At 48.1% G+C, this 24,331-nt stretch overlaps 1 protein-coding gene across 2 annotated transcripts in view; it reads left to right on the forward strand.

Moving 5' to 3' along the window:
* Positions 1-451: 451 nt before the first annotated feature.
* Positions 452-24,331, forward strand: part of GTF2IRD1 (GTF2I repeat domain containing 1) — a 172,580-nt gene continuing 148,700 nt past the window's right edge. The window contains exon 1 of one of the 2 annotated variants that reach the window (XM_044993681.1): positions 452-548. The gene's annotated coding sequence lies outside the window, so the exon portion shown is untranslated. Of the gene's footprint in view, positions 549-1,015; positions 1,125-24,331 lie in introns of those variants that run through there. The other variant, XM_044993682.1, reaches the window with a different exon arrangement.

Genomic DNA, 24,331 nt, shown 5'->3' on the forward strand with positions numbered 1-24,331 from the left:
TACTTGCGGTCTGGTCCCCCTAAGCTGTCGGCCTCCAAACCTCCCCTCCAGCATTTATAATCGTCTTCAATATTTTTTTTTCTAAAAAATGCGGTTTGAATCTAGCGGCGGGGGGGGGGTCGCACTCCGAGGCTCGCTGGGGGAAAGGGGGCACCCGGGCCAAAGTTTGAGACCCACCGACCCGTTCTCTGCCGGGCTCCCCATGGCCCTAGTCTCTGCCCAGCCCGCGCCCCTCCCCGTGGCGCCGGGCCATGCCCAGCCCCCCCGCTCCCCCGGCCGGGCTGCGGGCTGGCTAATCCTGTATGTAAATGGCAGCCAATGGATGCTGCTGTTGAGCGGGGCTGGGATTAGCGCCGGGGCGAATGGCTGGCAATCTTACTGGGATTACAGAACAAAGAGCCTCTCTCGGCAGCCCCCGGGAGCAGGGGGCCCCGGCCGGCCCGCCCGCCCCCTCCCTGCCCAGCCAGGCCGGGAGGGAATTACCCCTCCCCCGCGGCTCGCCGCTCAATCCCGGAGCAGCCGGGCGGCGGGCGAGGCTGAGCCCTGCGGTAAGAGAGAAACTTTCGCCCCTCCCCCTCGCTTCCCGCCCCGCGTGGGTCGCGCGTGGGCGCTGGCTACCTTGTGGCGGGGGCGCGCGGGATTAGGGGGCGCGGCGGGGCGTGCCCCGGGGAGGGGGGTCGTGCACCGCCGCGACGGGACGGGACGGGACCGGACCTGCCGCGGCCGGGAATGAGGTCAGTGACCGGGAGGAAAGCGGGGGGGTTGGCTGGTCCCGCTGCAGGCCACTCGCCACCCCCCCCCGGCCCCTTGCAGCGCCTGCTTCCTCCCCCTTTCTTTCTCCCTCTGCGGGGGGGGGGGTCTCGCAGGGACCAAACCCCTTCCTCCCCTCCCCTTGGATGGCCGGAGTTGGGGACACAGACTCCCCGGGGGGGTGGTTTGATTTTTTTGGCGGGTGGGTGGGGAAATGTTGCCTTTGCTCCCGCCTGCTTCGAACCGGCGTTTACACGGGCTGGATGGGCGCCTGTCAGAGCTGGGCCTTTGAGGCCGGAGTTCTCACCCGGTGCGGGGGGGCGGCCCTGGGCAGAAAGATGTGCAGCTGCTGATGGGACGGCACCTGCCCCCAGGTAGGTTTGGCCGGCCGGGAGGTGCCTGGGGCTGCTGGGCTTGGCAAGGGAGGAAGCTGTTAAACATGGACTGACCCGCCAGCGGAGGGTGGCGTTTTCCCACCCTCCCTGCTGTGAAAGGCGGCAGCACAGTTTAAAATAGAAATTCCACCCCCACCCCCCGGTTTACCTGGAAGTGCCAGGCTTTGGCAAAACCAGGAACCGAGCGCAGATACACCTATGGAAGAGGCTTTTACCCTTCGCAAGTAAAATGACCAGAGAGCTCCCTTGGGCCTGCTGCATGAAGCGGGGGGGAAGGTTCTCTGTCTGCGTGGGCAGGGGGAAAGGTGCGGGATAGAGTGTTTTCTGTTGGGGAGACTGGTGCCCTGTGCCTCCGGTTTGTGGGGGCAGTGAGGACTCTACTCCGGATAAGCTATACCTCTGAGTGGTCCTATTGATCGGTCTCGTGCTGGAGCCGGCTGGCTTCGTGTGTGCCTGGAGGTGACTCTTGCTGGTGTTGGAAGTCTCCCGAGCAATTCCCCCTCTGGGTCGAGTTGTTTGTTGTTGGACGTTTGTTGTTGGACGGTGGACTTGCAGTCGGGAAGCACGGAGGTGGCATTTCTCTGTGGCCTGAAGGCAGGAGTGACTGGAGGATCCAGGCACTGAATGCAAGGTGGATGCATTGTGGGATTGAGAATCAGTGTTGGAGAGGCAATGTGGTCTGGGGGAGAGGGCATTGGGTCAGGAGACCTGGAGTCTATTTCTGGCTCTGCTACTGACCTGCTGCATGACCTCAGATGGGTCCCTTCATCTGTCTGTTCCTTCCTCCTCCGTCCCTTGTCTGTCTTTGTCTATTTAGAAAATAAGCTCTATTTCCTCTTAAGATGTCTATACGGTGCCTCGTACAACAGGTTCTTGAGCTTGGTTGGGGCCTCTAGGTGTGACCCTTCTACTACCAATAATAACTGATGAACCACATGTAAGTACTCCAGGGGAAACTGACACGTTCTGGGGGAAACTGACATCTTATTGGATATCAGACCTTTAATCAGGAAGGATTCCCAAAACTTTAAAATGTGACCTGTTGTTGCTGGGCCAGTTCGGCCAGCTTTGACTCATCAAGGCTCCATGTACTCCGTAGCCTTGTGAAATCTGCTGCGACGTTTGCCTTTTGCTACAGAACTGTGCTCCAGATTCTTAGTTTCCATTTTAAAAATGATCCAGAGCCTAATCCTTTATGGTTGGGAAGGAGACATTCCAGATGAGATCAGGGTGTCAGATGATGAGGTCTTGTCTTGATGAGTTTTCAGAGACCCTGAAACAATAGCTCTGAGAGTCATGAACTGTCCCATTTATATCAGTAACATGCGGACTCTGAAGCCTAATGATGTCAACACTGTTACTTATTTCACTGATGAATCTTTTAGCAAAAACTCTGTTAATGTGTTTATCCCACAGTGTCAAATTACCTCCCATTCCTCTCCAGTTTCTGAAAGCCCTAGCTGTCCCTTATCCAGCTGCCAAAACGTCAAGCATCTGCTCCTGATAATGTCTGTGATACAGTTATGCAGGACATTGACAATTGCCCCATTGGGAACAATGCAAAGTAAACTTAAGTTAATATGAAACTTAACACAAGGTATAATGTACGGATTACATTACTGATTATAGTTCATTCCAAGAGAACCTCAGTTTATAAAAACTTTACATAAACCTGCCACAGTGTTTCCTGCATGCTGCCTCAGTTTACCATGGAATACCACTGAGAAGGGGGAATTTGCCACAGAAAGCTGGCCAAGAGTGCTACACAGTGTGTGGGGCTGTAGCTACTGTACGTGTTACCTGTTACTTTTCTTTCCCTTCTTCCCTAAGACACTGGTTGCTTGGGTCTCAATCCTGCAAAGACTGAGTGTGAGTGTTACTGTATGCCTTGACTTCAGTGAGGCCACTTGTGTATAAAGTGTGTCTGACAAAGTGGGAATTCACCCACGAAAGCTTATGCTAGTCTATAAGGTGCCACAGGACTCTGTTGCTTTTTACAGATCCAGACTAACATGGCTACCCCTCTGATACATGTGTAAAGTTGTTTATGGACTTAAGTTTTTGCCAACTTGGGGGCCTTAGTGAGAAAGTATCAGGGGTAGTCGTGTTAGTCTGGATCTGTAAAAGCAGCAAAGAATCCTGTGGCACCTTATAGACTAACAGACGTTTGGGAGCATGAGCTTTTGTGGGTGAATACCCACTTCGTCGGATACAAGTTGATGAAATTTCCACTACTTGCATCCGACGAAGTGGGTATTCATCCACGAAAGCTCATGCTCCCAAACGTCTGTCAGTCTATAAGGTGCCACAGGATTCTTTGCTGCTTTTAGTGAGAAAATAACTTCTTGGGAGAGGCCAAAAGTGTTTGAGACTTGTCACAGGCTCACTTCATATTTATAATTTGGCTAAGTCCTTGCTTATCTGCAGGGTTGAGCCTTTAGTTCTGTTTGTGCAAGGATTCCAGGTGAAATTTAGCTGTGAGGCATTGCTGGGAAGTCTCAGAGGTAGTGAGCACTAAGACCGACTTTTCCTGTGTATTTACACATGACAGGAGCTGCTGGGATGCTCAGCCCACCTGGGTGAAATTTTCCTGGAGACTCCTAGTGGAACCAGGGTATCCATCTCCAGTTTCAGATGTTCTGTTTCTGGAGTATTGTTTGGTTGTTGAGGCAGGGAGTATGGGTAGCCTACTGCTTCATCTTACTATTGATTAAAGCAGGAAAGTCTGCAGTGGGGTGATACTCATCCTTGTGAGTCACAGAATCAATCCCAGAACATTATTCAGTGGGGCTATCGCTGAGACCTCAGGGCTGTTGTCTGGGGAGACTGAGGCACGTAAGAATTGTACCTTTCCTTTCTGTGGGACCTGCCATGTCGTGTCAGTCAGTGGTCTAGGTAGTCTCAGTGCCAGCTGCTCTAGAGCAGTGGTTCTTGATCTTTTCCCCAACTCATCTAGCTAGGATCCTCCTCCATTTACCATTTTTGGAAGGACTCTGCGCCTAGAGGACGCTGTAAAAGTCTCCTGCTGTGAGCTGGGCATTGGCTTCCCAGGGGCTAGCACTTCTGTGTTCGTTGTGTAAGTAGAAATCCTTACCCCTTGCAGTTAGACTCCCTAGTAGAATCATTTACGGGTCTCCTGCCCTCTCTTAGCTTGGTACAGTTTGCTAATGTTTTTAAACGTATTGTAGCCTATTTAATACAGTTGAAAATCGTGATATTACACAGGTTGCATCCCAAGGTTGGAAGATCTGCAACCCTACTTGAGCCTACTGAGGTTAAAGGAAAAAATGGAATATTTAAATAAAGCACACACCGCTTCCAGACTGCCCTGGACCAGAACGCTTGACCAAGTGTCCCCACAAGATGACAAGGCTAGGTGCATCTGTGGATGCAATCCTTGTCCCATGGATTCTCATCTTCTCCTCCCCATCCCTCATATTGCCTTTGGGTGCCAGCTTGTCCCTAGGAGTAGAGTCCTGTGCTTGTGCCTCCTCTTTCGTCGTCTTTGCTGCAGTCTTCCCTGCTAGGGTTTACCTCCAATTCAGAGCATCTCATGCCCTTCTTCATGTAGATTGGCTTAGACCAGAGTCAGAGTAGGAGGGAGGAAACCTTTTTAACTCATCTCCTGGATTTGGAGAAATAAAGAGCTCTGTATGAGTGGAGCTTGATGAAATCATAGCGGCTCACCCATGTGCAGCTCCTTGCGTGACTGGGGCCTTAGACTGGAACCACCTGCTGGTCTATATGATCATGCAATCATCCACTAGAAATAGCTCTGTCACCCCGTCTCCCAATCACTGTTGGTTTAATCCGAATTCATGCAAACTCTCGACTGCTCAAGCATGCAGTCCAGCTATGGATCAAGAAGAGTGAGACCACATAGGGCTTCTGCAAAAGTGTTTGTGTTTCTCCACTTGTAAGGAATATGCTTGCTGCCTGGCCCATAGGACAGGCTTGTGTGTTGCCACACTATTGTGGAAAGTTGCTCTTCCAGTGGAAACTTTTGTCAGATTACACACACAACTTGCGCTTAGAAATTTTTTTGGAAGCCAACTGCTTATCCTTGAAAGCATATGCAATTAAATCTCTTCAAAAGGAGCTAGGGCAAAAATACTATTGTCTTACCCCCTTCTCACTCTGCACCTTCATCTGAGCTCTCTGATGATACTGTTAATTCTGCACTCTTCACTAGTGCCAGACTGACTTGGAAATTTCCGTTCGGCTGGGGTAATAATCCAGTTTAGAGGCTTCCGAACATTTATAGCTACAAAATTGCATTGTCCAGGCTGAACTCTGCATCTGAAGGGGAAGAATTCTTTGATGCTGGGCTAAACAATGGTAGCATGAATCCAGATTCAAAGTTTAGTCTAAAACTGTTTGGTTTTCATGTTCCTGTTCACGAGGCAAAGTTTTTTTTATTCCACCTGTTTTGCAGCACTGAAAAGCCGCAGGCCTAGGATCGCTCCTGAATCGACCCCCTCAGCCAAATTTCTCATTAAATGTCATTGTTAATATAGCTACTGTTCATTTAAATCTAAATGCCATTGCTCCAAAAAAAAGAGTTATTGTTGGAGCTAATGGGGATTTTCTCCATATCCCAACATGCTGTTCCCACAGGAAATAGCTGAAAATTTTTTAGGCCCTTATCAATACAGTGTACTTCCTTTGGGAATCTTGTCAGTTGAATCAAGAGGGACACATTCTGCTCTGTGACACTGTAGCAAAATCTGGAGTAACTTCATCAAAACCAGTGGATTTACACCAGTGAAATTGAGTACAGAATTTGGCCCAAAGCGTTCACAAAAATCTTAGTGCTAGCAGTGGACTGCTTGGAGGTCAGTAGCCAGCGTGGAAAGCAGACACCAAGGTTTTCCATGTCTAAATGAGTTGATTCCCCTTGCTCAGGGAAGACGGTATCCAATCAAATGGTGTGTGGAAATATTGTTACATTTCTTTCTGCAAAGCTGATTGATTATGGGTGTGGAGAAATGCTGATTGCTGTTAGCACAGCTAATGGGGCCACTGGCCAAGTGTCCCGTGCTACCTTCTGGGAAAGGTTGGTTACACTCACGCATGCTGCAGTTTAGAAATATGTCATAACAGTTGCTACAAGGCCCTGTGTGTGCGGTGTGTGTGTGTGAGATTTCTCAAGCACCTCTATGTATTAGTGTCCTTTTCCAGTGCTAACCCACTTCCTGAAACTTCAAGGAGAATGTTCTCCTTGAGGTGAAAAGCAGTGCAGAGGTTGGGTTTTCAAGCTACCAGAATTGTCGGTGTGACAGATTCCACCAGGCAGGATTGTAAGGGAGGGACGCAGGGGACATGCTTACGAAGGGCTATCTATGTTGGAAGTCTCTGTGTCGAGAACCTGAGGGATGGGGTTTTCAGAAGCACTCTGTGTTGGCCTCGCTGTCCTTGATTGAAATCAGCAGGAGTTTTACCACTCAGTGGGAGCAAAGGGAAGCCCGTGCTTGAAAAATCCCAGCTGAAAGCTGTAGAATGGCTGTCGGCTGTTCTTAATGGGCACCAAGCAGATCACGACCCTGAACATTAGGAGCCCATGCCATCCCACAAGGGGGTGTTGGGAAGGGCAGCCTGCCAACAGCACTGTTAGCAGGAAGTGTAAATGCTCTTATAAGCTAGACAACGCATGACGTGAACTCCGTCTTGACTCCAGATACCACAGTGGTGGACACAATATAAATAGCTGGATGAAATTTATAGACTGTTTTTTTTCTCCCTAGTTTCTTTCTCCACACCACCCAACATATGGGCTCCTTCTGGGTGACTCTGTTTGCTTGCAGCCTCTAAAGAGAATTCGAACATAGTGCACATGCAGTAGCTTGGAATTCTGGGCTGTGTCGTGCAGAATCTGCTGAGGTTCTGATTTTTCCTACATTTTACCGTCTCGTGCCTGCTCCCATTGACTTCGCGAGGCATTGGCTCAGACTCCTCTTCCTCGACCTGAGAGCCAGCATTTTCAGAAGGGCTCATCACCTGCAGTCAGGTCCAGATTTTTCAGAAAATCTCTGCCTATTGGGTGCTGAACTCTTTGATCTGGCGGTAGGAGTAATTCAGAAAATAAAACAGGTCGCCCTGGATCATCTGGCAGTGCCCAAGTACATTGTGGGCACTACTGGAAACAATCCATTAGGCCACAGCTTTTTTGATGACCAATGGAAGAGCAGGTTTAAATGGCTCATGTGCCTTTTAAAGGAAGGGTCACTTGTTTCTACTCCTCCCTCGTGTTTTACAGTAGGATCCACTCCATCCCATCAACCCTAAGACTTTGCAGCGTGGTGACTGGTTAGGCCATGTGAAACTGGGATAATTCTCATTGGTGTCCAAGTCTCTACAGCTATATATTGTGGTTCTCATTCAACGTGTGCCTAGCTTTGACTGCGAATAGTCCCATTGACTGGCCCAACGCCAGTCCCATTGACTGGCGTTGGGCCAGTCACATGGTTGAAGCAGGGTCATTTGCTTAAGTAGCTTGCTAAAGCGCAAACACAGAGAGAAAGTTGTAGCTTACGGTTTGGAAAGTCTTTGCATCAGGGTTGTTCTAAGGCGGGAGGTCTCCACTCCCTCGCAAGAGTCGTTGCAGCCATATTTCGAAGAGGACATCCAGATGCTGCAGCCATTTCCAAGGGATCTTACAAACTCCACCAATAAAGATATTTTCCCCTTCAGTAAAAATATCACTAGTGCAGGAAACACCTTTCCAAAAGCTGGCTGCATCATACTGGGATTTACAGTTATTTCTACAAGCAGCCACTGATCAAACTTTCTAATATTCTATTGTTTTGTCTCTGCTTGGGGCTAAAATCCTACTAGGCCCATTTTAAAAAGAAAATTAACTTCAGCCAGATGAATAGAGGACCACAGGGCACTAAGCACCATCTCCTGCCTGTGCTAATTCACAAAGGTAAAGTGGTCATTTACCCAGGACTCGCTTCATCAAGGTAATCTGTGCCCTTCACTTGAATCATGAGGCTACTTTGTCTTTATTTTCTCCAGACCCGCCACATCATAAGGAGAAAATATCTCTTCACTCCCAGGCTTATAAAAACCAGGCAGGGACCGAGCGAGATGTGTCGGTTTTTAGAAATAAATATTTAATGAAGACCCCTCCGCAATTTTCTGTCTCTTCCCAATAGCCTCTTCACGCTTTCCCACAGAAGTTTATGAAGGAAAAAATCAACCTCCCTTTATTTCTCTCTCTCTCTCCTCCCACCCCCTTACCCTCTGGGTCTTTGTCCAGTTGGGTCGGCCAGTGGAATTGGTATCATGGGTCAGATTTGCAGAAGAGCTCCGTTCCCATTTAGGCCAGATTTTTTTTAAGACAAGCTCTCTGTGTGCTGGGTGCATGGGCTCTTCTGAAAATCGGGCCCTTGTTTAGGACAGCCAGAGCTACATTAGTAAGGATTAAAACAAAACAAAAAAAACAAACAAACCCCGAACACCCCCACTCCCTGCCCCCCCCAAAAAAATGTTTAGAAGGGTTACCAAGCCTGATTCTTCAGGGCATAAATCCATCTATAGCAGATGAAGGTTAGGAAGACACTTTCCCTATGGGCCAGTTATTCCATAACTACCTTTATACAGTGTTCCTTGTGCCTTTCTCTGCAGCATCTGGTACCAGCTGCTGTCAGAAGCTAGATTGGCCACTGGACTGTTGTGGTCCTGTCTTTCTAGGAAAATAATGCTCCCACTCAAATGCTTGGGAGCAGGGACTTTTAAAATTGCAAGATAATTTCTTTTGGGTGGGTACCATCTTTCTGTTCTGTGGTTGTACACTCCCTAATGCAGGGTCTGGGGCTCCTAGGTACTACAGCAGTAGAAATCGCTAGCTGTGTTAATTTTAACAAATGGGTTCATTTTAAAGAGGCTGAGTTCTATCTTTGAAACAGAAAAGAGATTTGGAGACTGTTTATTCAGCTCCCTACGAAAGGGAGGCGAGAAGAATTTTTTTCCCTTATCTCGAAGATTCTTCCTCCAACAGAGACAGGGGCAGAGTGGATCTGATTGTAACAGCAAACATCTATTGAAAAAACAAAACAGCACCACGCTTCCTCATTCCATCTCCTAAATAACACTGTGACAAAGAATGGCGCCCTGAAATGATAAACTCCATTGCAAACTATTTCCACTTAAAAAACCCAACCCTACACAAACCCAAACCATTCCGTCTATTAATAATCCTCTGATACCTCACCCACACACGTACTCTAAAAATCTACCCCTGCCTTACACACTTGTTCATGTTGTTTAAAACATCTACTTCTATCCGCTCCACACGGTCAGAGTTAAAGGTTGTATGTTTTGCGTGGAGAGGAAGGGAAGTGTGGCAGGGTGTGTGTGTTTGGGGGTGAGATTATCTGGGGAAGACAATATCCTGGTGGTTGTAGATTACGAGGGATAGGTGAGGACTTCCTGGTTTTGTGGTGGTTGCATTTGGGTGTATATGCCGGGGTGGCCAAATTTACTAATCCTCTGAGCCGCGTACGATAATCTTCAGAAGTTCGGAGCCGGGCGCACACTCTGGCTGAAGCCCTGAGCCCCAGCAGACACCTCCCACAGGGCTGAAGCCCCAAGACCGGGGAGGAGGGATAGCTCAGTGGTTTGAGCATTGGCCTGCTAAACCCAGGGTTGTGAGTTCAATCCTTGAGGGGGCCATATAGGGATCTGGGGATTGGTCCTGCTTGGAGCAGGGGGTTGGGCTAGATGACCTCCTGAGGTCCCTTCCAGCCCTGATATTCTATGACCTCCCTCTCTGCAGGGCAAACCCCAGCCCCACCACTCTGCCACAGGGCAGAAGTCCTGAGCTCTTCTCCCCACCCCGTCCCCCCAGTCTGGTAGGTGGAGGCATGGGGACCTCCGTGAGCCGCACTTTAATTGTAAAAGAGCCGCATGTGGCTCGCAAGCTGTGGTTTGGCCACCCCTGGTATATGCCCTTGAACAATCCCAATAGGGGTGTTGCGTGTGTCATGGAAAAGCTTTCTTTTAATTATAGTTATCTCTGACCTTACCCAGTGAATTAGCTCTGATGCCACAATCCATTCATGTTTTTACTGTGTAGTGACCAAGTCCTTCCATTACGTGGAAGACTCGCGTTGTGATCCCGTACGAGTGAACAATCAGTCACTTGTTTGTGGTATCAAAGCTAGTCCTTGTCGCATTTAAGGAGTGGCCCTGTAAGCCTTCTCCTCACTGGTGAGCGCCAAAGTCCGTAACTTGGGAAAGGCTCTGCGCTGTTTGCTGTGTGAGGGGCCAAAGGTGAGCTGTTTTAGGGCAGTCGAAGGAGTGCTGATCGTGGCTGGGTTTGAATATTGGTGCAAAGTTATGCACAGATGAAAGATGCAAACAAGGTTTTGTTTCTAATTAATTGTAGCCCTGGATGTTGAAATTACGCCCAGCCAGATATTAAAGTCCCGTACAAATATCAGGATATGTAAGGTCCCTGCACCCAGAGACTTCTAAGGTCTTGAGAGCCCGTGACACACAGCACTGATGGCTGCATTTAGGAGCATTGATTCCCATCCACTGGCTCACAACTTTACGTCTTCTCTGTTCCCTCTCCCTGCCTTTTAAAGCCCCTAATACAATGACTCCTGGAGTCCATGGAAAACCTCCAGTTCACTTTAATAGGTTTTGGATCAGGCCCCAAATTAGCTTCTGTGCTGAGGTCTTGCATCATAAATGCCATCTGGAAATTGCATGGCGATGGGAAGAAATGCATATTAAATAGTGTGTGTTACTATTAATACACAGGTCTTATAGTGGAATTTAAAAACTTTTAAGCACAATTTCAATTTGGTGGTGGCCAACTAAGTTCTAACTTGACCTGGGTAAATGGCATCTATTACTTAATTATCATTTGTATTACAGGAGCAGAGAACCCAACTGAGACCTGGGCCTCGCTGTGCTAGGGGCTTTGCATACAGATAGTAAGAGACAGTCCTTTCCCTAAAAAGCTTACAATCTATATAATCGAGAGAGAGAGGCTGGGAGGAGAAACAGACACAGAGGAGAATAAATTAGATGCTAGTCCTGCAAAAATGTACACACATGCTTGGTGTGTGAGTAGTCCCACTGAAGCCTATGGGACTACTTGTGAGTGTGAAGTTAAGCATGTGCACAAGGTTGACATGTATTTTGTAACCCCCTGGGGCAGAGCTTTGTCCTTTTTTATGCACAGTTCCCACCAGTGGTGTTACTTGAATAACAGTGCAACCTAATGCCATTTTTAATGCAGGATTCTCCAGCCCAGGCAAAGAATCGACCAGCCTGCCCTACTGCTATGATGGAATAAGGAATATTTTACATACTTGTCAAAGAAAATTACTTACCCTGGGCGAGCAGTTGGACAGAATTTTGCGAGGTGGTTATAATATTCTGTGGTAAATAACTGGGCGGGGTGGGGGTTGTCTCAGGGATGGCAGTGAGTGTAGAAAATAAAAGATGATGTTTCTCCATCTGATTGCTAAGGGCCTGATCCTCATTTACAGTATAAAGTCCCTTTATGCTTTTCTGGCAGTGTAACGTGGCCTTTTAAGGGTGTGGATATTACATACCTTATTGCAGCTCTTCCTGGGATCCCCAGTCAGGAATCAGGACCCCACTGTACAAGCACAGAACAAAAAGGCAGTCCCTGCCTCCAAGATTTTACAGTCTAAATGCACCCACGCTAAGGTCCTGGCCGCTGTAATCGAGAAACTGTGTTCATACCATGCTCATTACTATGTTAGCTGACTGTGTTTTAGGGCTTATCAGTGAATGAGGATATATGTAGACCTTCAGGGATGTATGTAATTCACATGATTTTTAAAGTTTTAAAAAAAAAATTAGCTGCGTTAACGTGGTCTATACAGGTATAACTTAAAATCATCCCTCTCCTGCTGCATCTCATTTGATTTTTGACTACTGGATTGTTGAAGCACAGGAAGTGGCTACTGTCTTTGGAGTACTGTCTTCTTACTGTGAGTGGGATACTTGCGAGGTACATTATAAATAATGACACTATAATATACCATCTGTTAAGGCGCTCCTGAGTGCAGAGTTAATACAATCAGTGCACTGAGTGATGGTGATTGGCTAGGCTGTGCCATTTCTCAATAACTGCTTTGTTTATGCTAATAGAAAAGTAACCAAACTCACTGGGGTGTTCTGGAGACATGGTGCCTGATCTTGCTTTTACTGGTGTACACTGAGCCTGACTCCGTGGAGGTCAGTGGAGTGAAACCAGCGTACAAATTCTGTAAGAAAAGTACCCAGGCCCGTGGACTTGGGCTCACCCAGCTGGCTGTCCAGGATACCTGTTTGATCACATGTACTGGGGTAGAACTGGCCTTTTCCTGTGGCCATCGGTGAGAACACAGAGAGTGACAGGAATGCGACTTGTGGCACCTTAGAGACTAACAAATTTATTTGAGCATAAGCTTTCGTGGGCTAAAACCCGCTTCATCGGATGCATGGAGTGGAAAATACCATAAGAAGATATAGATACACAGAGAACATGAAAAAAATGGGTGTTGCCATACTAACTTTAACGAGACTAATCAATTAATTATTTTTTCATGTTCTCTGTGTGTATCTGTATCTTCCTACTGTATTTTCCACTGCATGCATCCAATGAAGCAGGTTTTAGCCCACGAAAGCTTATGCCCAAATAAATTTGTTAGTCTCTAAGGTGGCACAAGGGCTCCTCATTCTTTTTGCTGATACAGACTAACACAGCTACCACTCAGGAATGCTACTGTACTGTGTGTTGTCATAGAATTTCAGGTCAGAAGGGACCTGCAGTTCATCTAGTCTGGCCTTCTGCCCATCACAGGCCATTAAACCCCACCCAATTACCCCCTTTCACAGCTGTTATACCACCTGCCGGTGTTGACGATAGGCAGACCTGCAAGTTTATTCCTTTACCTTAGCTACCCATTAAGGGCTTGTCTACACTTAAAACGCTACAGAAGCACAGCTATAGTGCTTTTGTGTAGACTGGATGGGGAGGTATTCTCTTGTCACTGTTGTAGGTAATCCACCTCCCTGAGAGGCAGGAGCTCTGTGGACGTGACACTGTCTACATGGGGGAATTAGGTCAGCTTAACTACATCACGGAGTGTGTGTGTGTGGATTTTTCACACCCCTGACAGATGTTAAACTGACCCAATTTTCTAGTGTGGACCAGGCTTAAGTCCTGGTGATCACCGGGTAGCAGACGCAGGGGAGAGCTACACCTCATTCGTTTTGTGGGACAGATAAATCCACTGCTTTACTTATTTATGGACATGTCCGGCAGAAATCACAGTGCAGCAGTGGCCTGGGGTATGTGCAAGAGGCGCTTATTGATGACAAGTTGAGATGTACTGTTCTGTACACAAAATCCAGTAGTACAGGGTGCACTCTTACAATACTGAGAGCCAAGGATCTCAAAGATCCTTTTGTGCATTAATTAATGAAGTCTTACAAGCTCCCATGGTGCAGAGAAGTGGCATTATCCTCATTATATAGAAGAGGAAACTGAAGCACAGTGGATTTGTCAGAACCTCTTAGCAACTATAACTCCAACAGAAGTCAACGGTGCTCAGTTCCTCTGCAAATCAGGCCCCAAGTGACTTGTCAAAAGTCAGAGTGAGTCAGTGGCAGAGCCTGGAGTAAAATCCAGAGAGGCTGACTCAGCTGTAACCATAAGTCCATACTCCCTCCCCTACAATTTTGGGTTTGTTCCTGTATGTGCTATAATGTAACGTTAACCCTTTGTAAACCGGTACTCATGTAGGGCCTGAATCAACTTGCATTGTAGTCTATGGAAGATCTGGGAGCTGGGTTGCACCCATTTGGTAAATTCTTCTAAGATGGTGCGGATGGCGTAGCCAAGAGAGGCTCACAGAACGAGAGGGTTGGAAGGGACCCCAAGGGTCCTTCCTTAGAGGTTTTTAAGGTCAGGCTTGACAAAGCCCTGGCTGGGATGATTTAGTTGGGTTTGGTCCTGCTTTGAGCAGGGGGTTGGACTAGATGACCTCCTGAGGTCCCTTTCAACCCTGAGATTCTATGATTAACCCCCCTGCCAAGATGGAGGGTTTGTTGTGTCTAAACTTTAACTGTCCCAGACAGATGGCTCTCCAGCAGCTTTCTGAACGCCTCCCGTGAAGGAGCTTTCATGACTTCCCCAGGCAGTTTGTTCCATTGTCCTGCTGTTCTTACAGTTAAGAAGTTTTCCCTAAGATTTAATCTAAAACCGCTAGGCTGTAGTTTGAACCCACTGCCTCTTGTCCTATCCACTGTGGTGAGAGACAACAATTTTTCTCCCTCTTATGGCAGCCTTTCAAGTATTTTGAAGACTGCTATCATATTCCTCCCCCTTAATCTCCTCTTTTCCAAACTAAACATACCCAGTTCCTTCAGCCTCTGCTCACATGGCGTGCATTCCATCCCGTTGATCATCTTTGTCACACGCCTCTGGATCCTTTCCAGTTTTTCTGCATCCTTTTTAGACAGCGGTTACCAAAATTGGACACAGTGGTCGCTTCTCCTTCCCCCATCTTTACCTGGCAGCCCTCACCCCAGAGGGCTGTCAGATGTGTGGATTTCAGTTTCTAGCGATCAAAGTTTCCAGTAAAGCAGGGCAGGGCTGATTTCAAACTCTGCTTTGTCAGCCCTTTTCTCTTCAGGGTCTGCCTTAGGTTTGGAGATGAGTCTCCCCTGCCCCGGTCTCCCGATTGGGCCCTTTGTGGTGCTCTTGCATGGTGTACTGAAAATGGGAGCCCCTCTGAGCAAGAGGACAAGGGACTGCCTGCAGGACCAGCTGCGTCCCAGCATATGGGAGTGGTTCTGAAGGAATCCATCCCTCTTCCAGATAATGAATTACATCGGGTGATGAGCATGGAAGGAAAGACAGGAGGGGAGCCAGTCTGGGGGAAATCAGGAGCTCTGCTTCCCTACCCTGCCTGAGGCAGATGCTGTATCCTGCTGAAAGGGCCTGTGTGCCATCACCGAGAGGGAAAAATGGCCTTTCAGTTTGTAAAATATGGTAGGAACTTTAAGGAGCCTTCTGGCATTGGGCCTTTAAATAAACTTCCTTCTTGGGGCCTGGGCTTTGCATCCGGCACAACGCAGATTCGGGACGCGACTGTATCGGTGCCCTGAGGAGTGCACACATTGACAAGGTTACAGATTAGCTTCATCAGAGGAGGCTTGCTGAAAATAAATTACTCTGCACACTTTAGAGATATCACAAGCTGTAATTTCATCTTGAGTTTCTGGGGCTGAACACCTAGAAAACCCCCTGGATGAAATTACGTCCAACATCCAGCCTCCCTGAAGGGGGTGTTTTGTTTTGATGTATATTTCATTATTACTATCCAGTTTTAGCCTTTATATAAAACAAGTTGGTTACAGCAATTGGTAGGCACTTGCTACGGCAGTGTTAAAACCACTGTGTAAACTGTGATGCTAAAAGCAGGATTAGTTTGGATTTATTGCTGTTTTTTTTTTAGTAAGAATCTGTACGGGCTTATTAACTCTCTAATGCATGCACCAAATAGTCCATCTTTTTTCTTTGTGTCCGTGTTAATCTGTATGTTTCCCCTGCCGTTGCGCTAACTGGCTGTTTGCCATTGTTCTCCTTGACAGTTTATTATGTAGTGCATTGTGTGTTTCTTCTTTAAATACATCACTTGGGAGAAGTGTCTGCCAAACATTTGAAATCCTGATGAAACAACACAGTTAAAACCAAGTGGCCCATGTGCTATTAATACAAATCTGCAGTGAGAACAGTAGGCGGGCGACCTTTAACGAGACATTAAACATTTATTAAAACCATTAGAATTAGTGTCAGGTTGTATTTATTTAAAAAAGTCGACTCAGCTAGCACAGAAACATGAGTGTGAAATGACAGTCTTGAAAGATGCTTGAACTGGTTTAGTTTATTTCCCCGCCCGTGTCCTAGGCACACAGCCGGCACGGCGACCTGCCAATCTCCAATGGGTAAATTGGCACAGTGCTCGATGGCTTCTCGTTAATAACAGGCCACGTCTTAGAAGAAGCTGAGCGCCTCATGAAGACGGCTGAGCGTCTCACTGAAATGAACGGGGGCTCAGCAGCATTTCACAAGACTGGGCCCTGCAGTTCCATAGGAAAGTGCCATGGCATCGGACCCAGACTGCCAGGCGATTCTCTTGCGCCTGTCTTTTGACCTTGGAGCATGACTGTCAGAAGTGCAGAGAACCCAAGCTCCAGCAGCTGTCAGTGGTATTAATAAGCACTCGGCACCCCTGAAAATTAGCTCTGCAGAATCTGACGTTGATATTGTTTTCCCCCTCTCACTCCACCCCCGTTTATATTTGCAGAAGGAACATACTTCTCAGGTGCTGCAGCTTCTCAGTGGAAAGGCATGATGGGAAAACACAACTGAGCTCTGTGAGCAGCATCCTCTTCACCCCCTTCTGTTGCACAACATTGTTGGCAGTTAGGAGAACTTCCTTCTGGTCTCGACCTGGGAGGAGAAAATGCATCAGAACACCCGTTGCAGGGAACGGCTTTTCCCTGGCAGGGTGGGGATAGATTTGAAGATGGAAGTAGGCCGTTTCCAGCTCTGGTTTTTGTGTCGGTGCACAGACGTGCTGTAGGAAACACAGGGCGTAACCTGGAATAGCTCAAGGATGCTCAAATCCACTGATCTAGGGCCTGGATTGCTAAAAACCTGCTGCCCGCAGGTCACTGCTGCAGCAACCGAAGCTGCTGTTTGCTTAGTGCAGCGGCTGGCTCTGCAGGCCTCCCTATCTGAGATCACTTGAGTGGGGCTGGGCAATATTCCTCTGAGCTGGGGGCTGGCCTAGCCTGTTAGATAAGCCCTATACAAATAACACCTGCCTTGGTCCCTGCACAGTAATGTTGAATACCAAAAAATAAACACCGCCAGTTTAAAATGGCCACACACATTAAGGGAATAAATAACACCCTGGGGGCGGAGGTGTTTTGAAAAGCATGACTCATTAATCCGCTGTGCTTTGATAGATAAGGTAAATCGTATCTCCTGCACTGAATCTGAGCATGTGGGCTCAGTGCATTGGTGCTACAAGATGTGGTGGGGGGGAGGCAGGCAGGCATCATTCCTTCTGGGTACTCCATGGCCTTTGCTGCATCCTCAGCGATGCAGCAGACTCCACTTGTGCCACAGCCCTCCACAGGGAGGAAGAGTTAGTGGATTCACTCACCTGGCCACACCTTGAAGCTCTTCTCTGGGGTGTGGCTGTGGGCTCTTAGGAGGCAGTGTGGCCTAGTGGATAGAGGACTGTGACTCAGGAGACCTGGGTTCTGCTACTGGTCTGCTGGGTGGCCTTGGGCAAGTCATTTCACCTCGCTGTGCTTCAGGCTCAGTCTGCACTGAGAAGTTACGTCGACATAGCTACTCATGTCAGGGGTGTGGAAAAAAAATACACCCCTGACTGTCACACTATGCTGACAGAACCCCAGTGTAGACACAGCTGTGTTGATGGAAGAGGGCTTCCATCGACATAGCTAATCTCGTTCAGGGAGAGGATGTTCCCACACTGACAGAGTAGGCTGCATCTACACTAGGGGGCTCTGCTGGCATAGCTATGCCGGTATAATCTCTGTAGTGTAGACATACTCCGCTATCCCATCTATGAAATAGGGATAATAATGACCTCCTTTGTGAGACCTACTGATGAAAAGTGCTCTATAAGTGCTAGGGAAGGTTGTTATATTAAATGCTGGCCTCCCACCCGTGCTTTCCTCACCCACACCGTGGCATTCAGGGCCCCTGTTGTATCCAGGAGGACAGGAGTTCTTCATGAATTAAGCCGTCTTCTCTGTATGGGAAAAGATCTAATCCATAGTGTCCTCAGCCCTACACCAGGGGTCTCTTTGCTCTTTCTAGCAACCATCTCCATGTTGCCACGCCCTTGTGAGTTTGTCACGGTACTTGGAGGTTTCTCATCAAGCCCTAGCTTCAGGAGTCCTGTGAATACGTGACAATCTTGGCTTGCTTTTGTTTTATTAAGTTTTCTAGTTTTGTGGTTGCAGAGAAAAGTTTGATAACGTGATGTGAGTGCCCCCTAAAGGCTCAGAAACCCCTATAAAAAGCAAATAAAAATCCAAAATTTATTGTTTGTTTTTTTGTAAAATCTCAGGGTTTTTAAGCCCGCTCCTAAGATGTGACTCCAAACTGCATTTCGATCGCTTGGGGTTGGCAATGCTGCATCTGCTGGCCAGGCTGTTGTAACAAACCAGTCCCTTGGCTTGTAGGGTACAGCTAAACTGCAAAAAAAAAACAACAAAAAAAACCAAAACCCAACCCTGTGGCTGTCTGCGAGTCTCTGAGCCCGGGTCTACAGATGCAGGCTCGTGCTTCCATGCTAAAACTGTCTGTGTAGACGTTCCCGCTTGGGCTCTGAGACCCACCCTCCTCACTGGGTTTCAGAGCCTCAGCGGGAACGTCCATACGGCTGTGTTTAGCACCACAGCTCAAGCCCTACGTGCCCAAGTCTGTAGGTCCAAGTTATGAGACTTGCTGCCATGTGGGTGTTTTTTTTGTTTTGTTTTTTGTTTTTTTGTTTTTTTTACCTGCAGCTTGTGTAGACGTACTGGGCTAGCTTGAGTCTTCCTGCCTTAGGTACAGCAGCAGTGCACCTGCGGCAGTGCGAGCTATTCGCCCAAGTAATTACCCAGGGTAATTATCCAGCCCACGCTGAAACCCATGAGTCTCTGGCTTGGCTGTTCTAGTACCCCAGCCAGCTGGATTAAAGCTCGCTTGGGTCCGTCTCCACTAGCCCCAATCCCAGCCTGCGATGGCTGCGTAGGCATAGCCATTGTGAGCAGCACCCAGAGGCTGTCTGCATACGCTGCTCCTATGAGGTAAGAGGAAGAGGCTGGACCAAGCCGTGCTTCTGACGCTCTGGGGTCTCTCGAGAACTTACACACTGCCCATGGAGAAATGGCTGGCCACGTGGTGCTGGTTCCTCCTTGCTCCCTGCGGCACAGTCACATTAAATGCAGCTGAAATGACATGCAGCGCGTGGCACCTTTGCCTCACGTAACCAATGGCTGTTGGTGCAACAGGGTTGTTGGTGCGATGGGGCTGTGGTACGATTGGTGCAAACTCACTAAAGGGGAGGGGAAGTGGTTTGCACAAGCCCGAATGGGAGCTGAGTTGTCCAGCAGACAATCTGTCCAGGAGCCTGTGTCTCCACGCTGTGAGAGAGCGTGTGAAGCCCGGCACTAGGGGGAGACGGGGCTGCTCTGCTGCTCTCTCCTGTTAGCGCTTGGGCCCAGTTGAGCAGACATGAATTGTATTTGGTTGACCCTGCTGCTGCCCCCTTTGCGGACCCCAGATGGAGCTGAAATCCAGCTCTGAGGGGTGGCCACTTCACCCCATGCATTGGCTAGACTTTGAGTTGGGGTTCATACCCCTTCGCCCTCTCTTCCTGTGCTGGAAACGAAGAGGGAGAAAAGCAAAAGGCAGCACAGGGGTAGAGAGATCAGGCACCATGTATGAGTCTGTTCAGGAAATCAGAATTCTGTGGCTCTGCCATCGAAAGGCAGAGTGAGTCTGCCCTCCTCCTCGGAAAGGCAGCAGACTGGGAAATGGCCCAGGAAAGTCATGTAGAGCAAGACACAACCGTGACGTGCTGTAAAATAACAAGCAGGGATTGAAACACCTTTCGACTTTATGGGGCTTGTGAGATGCGAAATTCTGAGCCATTTCCCCGGGCCCCTCAAATGCATGTTGTGGCTACCCACCCCAGCAATAGTTTTCCAACCCTAGGATTGTGTACAAGAGAGGGGAGATTTGAGAGCATTCCCTGGTCATAGGCAAACTGCCTGCTACCTTTCGGTGTTCCCTGCCGTCAGCCTCCTCACAGTCAGTGCTGTCCTTGAGGTTCTGATGTGCCAGGCAGCTACCCCAAGGATTAAGCGCTCTCTCGAAAATGTCTTTGTTTTCTGATGTTTGCTATTGTAATGTATGTATGATGCTGCTGCTTGTTTGAAAAACAGGCTCTTTATCTCTGTGGGAATTACACCTGCCTAAATATAGAGGTATCAATGGATACACGCACAAGGCACTTCACGATAAAAGCAGCCTTCGCTGCCATTGCAGTGATACAAAAATTTATTTTGCCTTAGCTGCCAGCTAGACTGGAGATCTCCTCTGCTCCATGCTTTGGAGTGTACAAATACCTGGTCCTCAAGGGCTCTTTGAAAGCAGATGGGGAGGCTTTATTATCTCAGTGCAGTTAAGATGTTTTTATTTTTTGTTTCCCCCACAAGATTGTTGTTGTTACGACTAGTCAATATTTTGTTACCAGTTGATTTTATGTTTTTTTTTTCCCCCATGAGTTTTTGGTGACCTTCCGGGCACACTGCAGAAGACCTTGTTTGATAAGATTTTTGGCGAGCGCTGAGGATACGCATCCCATAACAATGAAGGGGAGGAGAGGAGTGTATTTGTACTCAAAGAAATACAATCCCAGCAACATTCATCAGTGATGTATTAGGGCACCTAGAACCCTGACTAGGTATCTATTTTAAATCTCAATAAATAAATAGAAAATAAATAACCTGATGATCTTAGATCCTTTGGGTGGTCATTGTTTTGATGTGGTGGCAGGACAGTTTTTCCAAAGAACTCGGACCCAGATCTTCAAAGGTATTTAGGTTCCTAACTGCCACCGAAATCCAATGGGAGTTAGGAGCCTACGTCCCTTTGAGGATCTGGGATTCAGCTCCCATTTAGACATAAGTGTCAGGTTTTCCAAAGCACCCACCATCCAGCAGCTCCCTCTGGGAACTCAGGGTATGTCTACACTGCCGGACCCACGCTTGTAGTCTCTGTGCTTGAGTGTCCACACTGCATCCTGCGTCCATGCGCCACCAGGCAGACCTTCTGACTTGGGTCTGCAGCTTGACCTGCATCCACTCCGCAGAATGACCGGGCTTGCACCCCGTTCACCGTGGGACTTGAACTCTGACCCATCCCCCTAGCAGGGTCATACAAGGCAGGTCCTGAGTGCTTGCTGATCTTAGACAGGTTTGCGTGTGGACATACGGAAGAGGCTCCTACCTGAGTCAGAGCCCATTCTTCGTGTGCAGAGTACACACAATCTTATGGGGCAGATTCTCAAAAGAGCTCTGCACCCAGTGTTCTGTATGTTCAGCACTGGGAGATCTTTTGAAAATCTAACCCCGTGGTTCTCAACCTGTGGCCCCATCAGCATATTGCTGCGGCCCATGTGACATCCACAGGGCCAAACGGGTAGTGTATCTATTGTGTGGATGCAGCCCATGGAACAGAGAGAGTTGCATATGTGTCCCACAATGGTAAATACTGTATATCCTGTCTTTTGTCAGACGAAAAAAAATTTCCCTGAAGCCTAACCCTAACTCTCCCACCCCCATTTACATTAGTTCTTATGGGGAAATTGGATTCGCTTAACATTTGTTTCGCTTCAAGTCGCATTTTTCGGGAACATAGCTACAGCGTTAAGCGAGGAGTTACTGTAGGCTGAGAACCACTAGGGTGACCAGATGTTCTGATATTTTTATAGGGAACTGTCCTGATTTTTGGGTCTTTTTCCCATATAGGCTCCCATTACCCACCCACCCCAGTCCCGATTTTTCACACTTGCTGTCTGGTCACCCTAAGAACCGCTGACCCAGCCCCGTTTGTAGCCTTTTTTCACAATTTTGGCCATAATGGCTCCAGCCGTCCTCTCCTTTTTAAACTCCATCCCTTTTCCTTTGCCATCAGGGAAAGTGCTTTCACTGGTTTACCCTGCTGCAGTTCTGTATTTGCCGCCCTACCGTGGAGCAAAGCCCAGTTATTTTGCTAGGCAGGAAACACTGCTCGTGTAGCCAGTTATTCGAGCAGCCATGCGAGTGTCCATCAGCAATTGGAGGGAGTCGTTTAAGGACGTTAAAAGACGCAGCGGGGGGCGGGGGAGATTAGAGGAACAGGAAAGAAAATATCTACCGGATGGCGGGCACAGAGAGCGGGGGTTGGGTGTGGAAAGGGGGTGGGAAGCTCCCCTCCCGAAGATCTTGCTGCTGGGAGGAGTGGGGTGGGGGCGTCTGGTTCATGAGCACAGAAGTGAGCGTGAGCGGAAACAAAGAACATGCTTGCCTGGCTCCCTGCTTCCCCTGTAGCTAATCAGTAATGACTGTGTCTCATTCAGAAGGGAATGGCAAGATGTACAGAGACTTTGAATGACAAATGTACGGCGTGTCTGAAGTTCTCTGCCTGTTCCTAGGCGGTAAATTTGTAGCCATATCTCTGAAAAGCCAAACAGCAAATGCAGTTCTTCTTGAACTGCGGTGTGTTGTGGGTGGGTCCTCCCCCCCCCCCCCCCCCGAACTAACCTGCTCTTAGCTAGCGATGTTCCAAAAAGCATTTAAGGCCAGAACGTTCACTCTGGGTATTGATTTTTCTGTCTGGCTTGAATTTGTTGCCCTGGCTCTTCTGCGTGTGTTTGAAAAGGGAATGGGGAGGACTAGACTTTAATGGGTGCTTCTGTATGAGCTGAGTGTTGCTGGCCTGTGTGTGGTGCTGTCCGGAGCTGTGGCTTAGTTCTTTGGTTAACTTTGGGAGTTAGTAGTTGGAGCCAGATGTACAAAAAAGCTCAGGGTTAGATATTCCAAGGCTCAGGACCCATAACGGTGGCTAAACTTTTCCAAAATGCTCAGCAGCAGCTACCGTTTTGACTCCTACGGCCAGATTTTCTGAAGAGCTGGTCACCCAATTTGGTGAGTTTTTTTTTTTTTTTTAAACTCTGCCACTTACTTTGGTACCTAAATGGGAACGGAGATGGCTTGAAAATCAGGCCCTACATGTGCTTAATTCTTAGTATGGTGTTGTCAGCAACTGATGCTTGTAGGGGGCAGAGAGAATGGAGGAGGACTGGTCACTGGGGCAGCTTGTGTTTTAGGTGTTGATACTTGCGGTGTGCAATAGTGTCCTGTTGCCTCTGCTGCAGAGGGAAGGGGAAGGCAAAACTCATTTTGTAAGAGCAGAAAAAATAGGACCATGGAGATCTCTCCTCTCCCCACCCCCCGAGATAGATAAGGGGAATGTAACGGAATGAAATTAAACCAAGGAAAATTTAGTCTGAATATCAGGGAAGAACTACTCACAATGACCCTCTCTTGGATTGCAGTGGTCCTCCAAGAAAAGTGATGGAGGCCCTATCACTTGGGTCATTTAAAATTGGGCTGCAGGTAACAATCCTTCACTAGCAGGGGGATCTTATGCATCTATCCCATCAGTCCCTAGAGCACCTGTTGCATTAATAATTAGCAGGGTCCTGCTCTCATATCTGTGAGAATATATTTTTAGTCATAAGTCCTAATCACTGTATTTTGGACTCAATTCAATTCCAGATCTCTGCTTGGATGCCTGTCCTCTGCCACTATGGAGAGCCTTGGTCTGATCCTTCCCAGGGCAGGGACCCTCCCAACGAAGCACTGACCTGAAAAATACGGAGCTCACATCTGCATGGCTTAGGCTACTTGTTTAAAGGTGCTTTGGTTGTCGTTTGGGATTGGGGCTGCTCCCTTATCTCCCCATCTCCATCTTTCCAAGGTCAGGTTGTTTTACATAAGAATGGCCAGACTGGGTTAGACCAAAGGTCCATCAAGCCCAGTATCCTGTCTTCTGACAATGGCCAATGTCTGGTGCTTCAGAGGAAATTAACAGAACAGGTAACGATCTAGTGAGCCATCATCCGCGATCACCCATTCCCAGCTTCTGGCAAACAGAGGCTAGGGACACCATCCCTGCTCAGCCTGGCTAATAGCCATTGATGGACCAGGTCAGGTTGTTAAAACTTGAACTAACAAACGCCAGAGATGCAAACAATGAAGTGATGATGCACAAATGCCAGCCCCCATGTGGGTTTTCACCGAAGGCAGATAATAGCAGGACAGCTAGTCGGCTGCCTTGCCTGCTCCGGAGGTTTCTAAAGAGGACAAGGTGTTGCAGCTGAGTAGATGAAATAAATGACTCTTTAAATATTTACTTTTACATTATAAAGTAGCTTTGTGTTTACCCACTTTGAGGCTCTGTGTTGTGTGTGAAGAGCTTAGCAAAGAGCTCTCTAGCTTCCTTTAGAATGACTCCCTGAGGCTCCCGCTGCTGCATCTTGGGCTTGAAAGCAGATTGGCAACATCGC

The sequence above is a fragment of the Mauremys mutica genome, chromosome 19, assembly GCF_020497125.1.
Source record: "Mauremys mutica isolate MM-2020 ecotype Southern chromosome 19, ASM2049712v1, whole genome shotgun sequence".
Taxonomy (NCBI): domain Eukaryota; kingdom Metazoa; phylum Chordata; order Testudines; family Geoemydidae; genus Mauremys; species Mauremys mutica.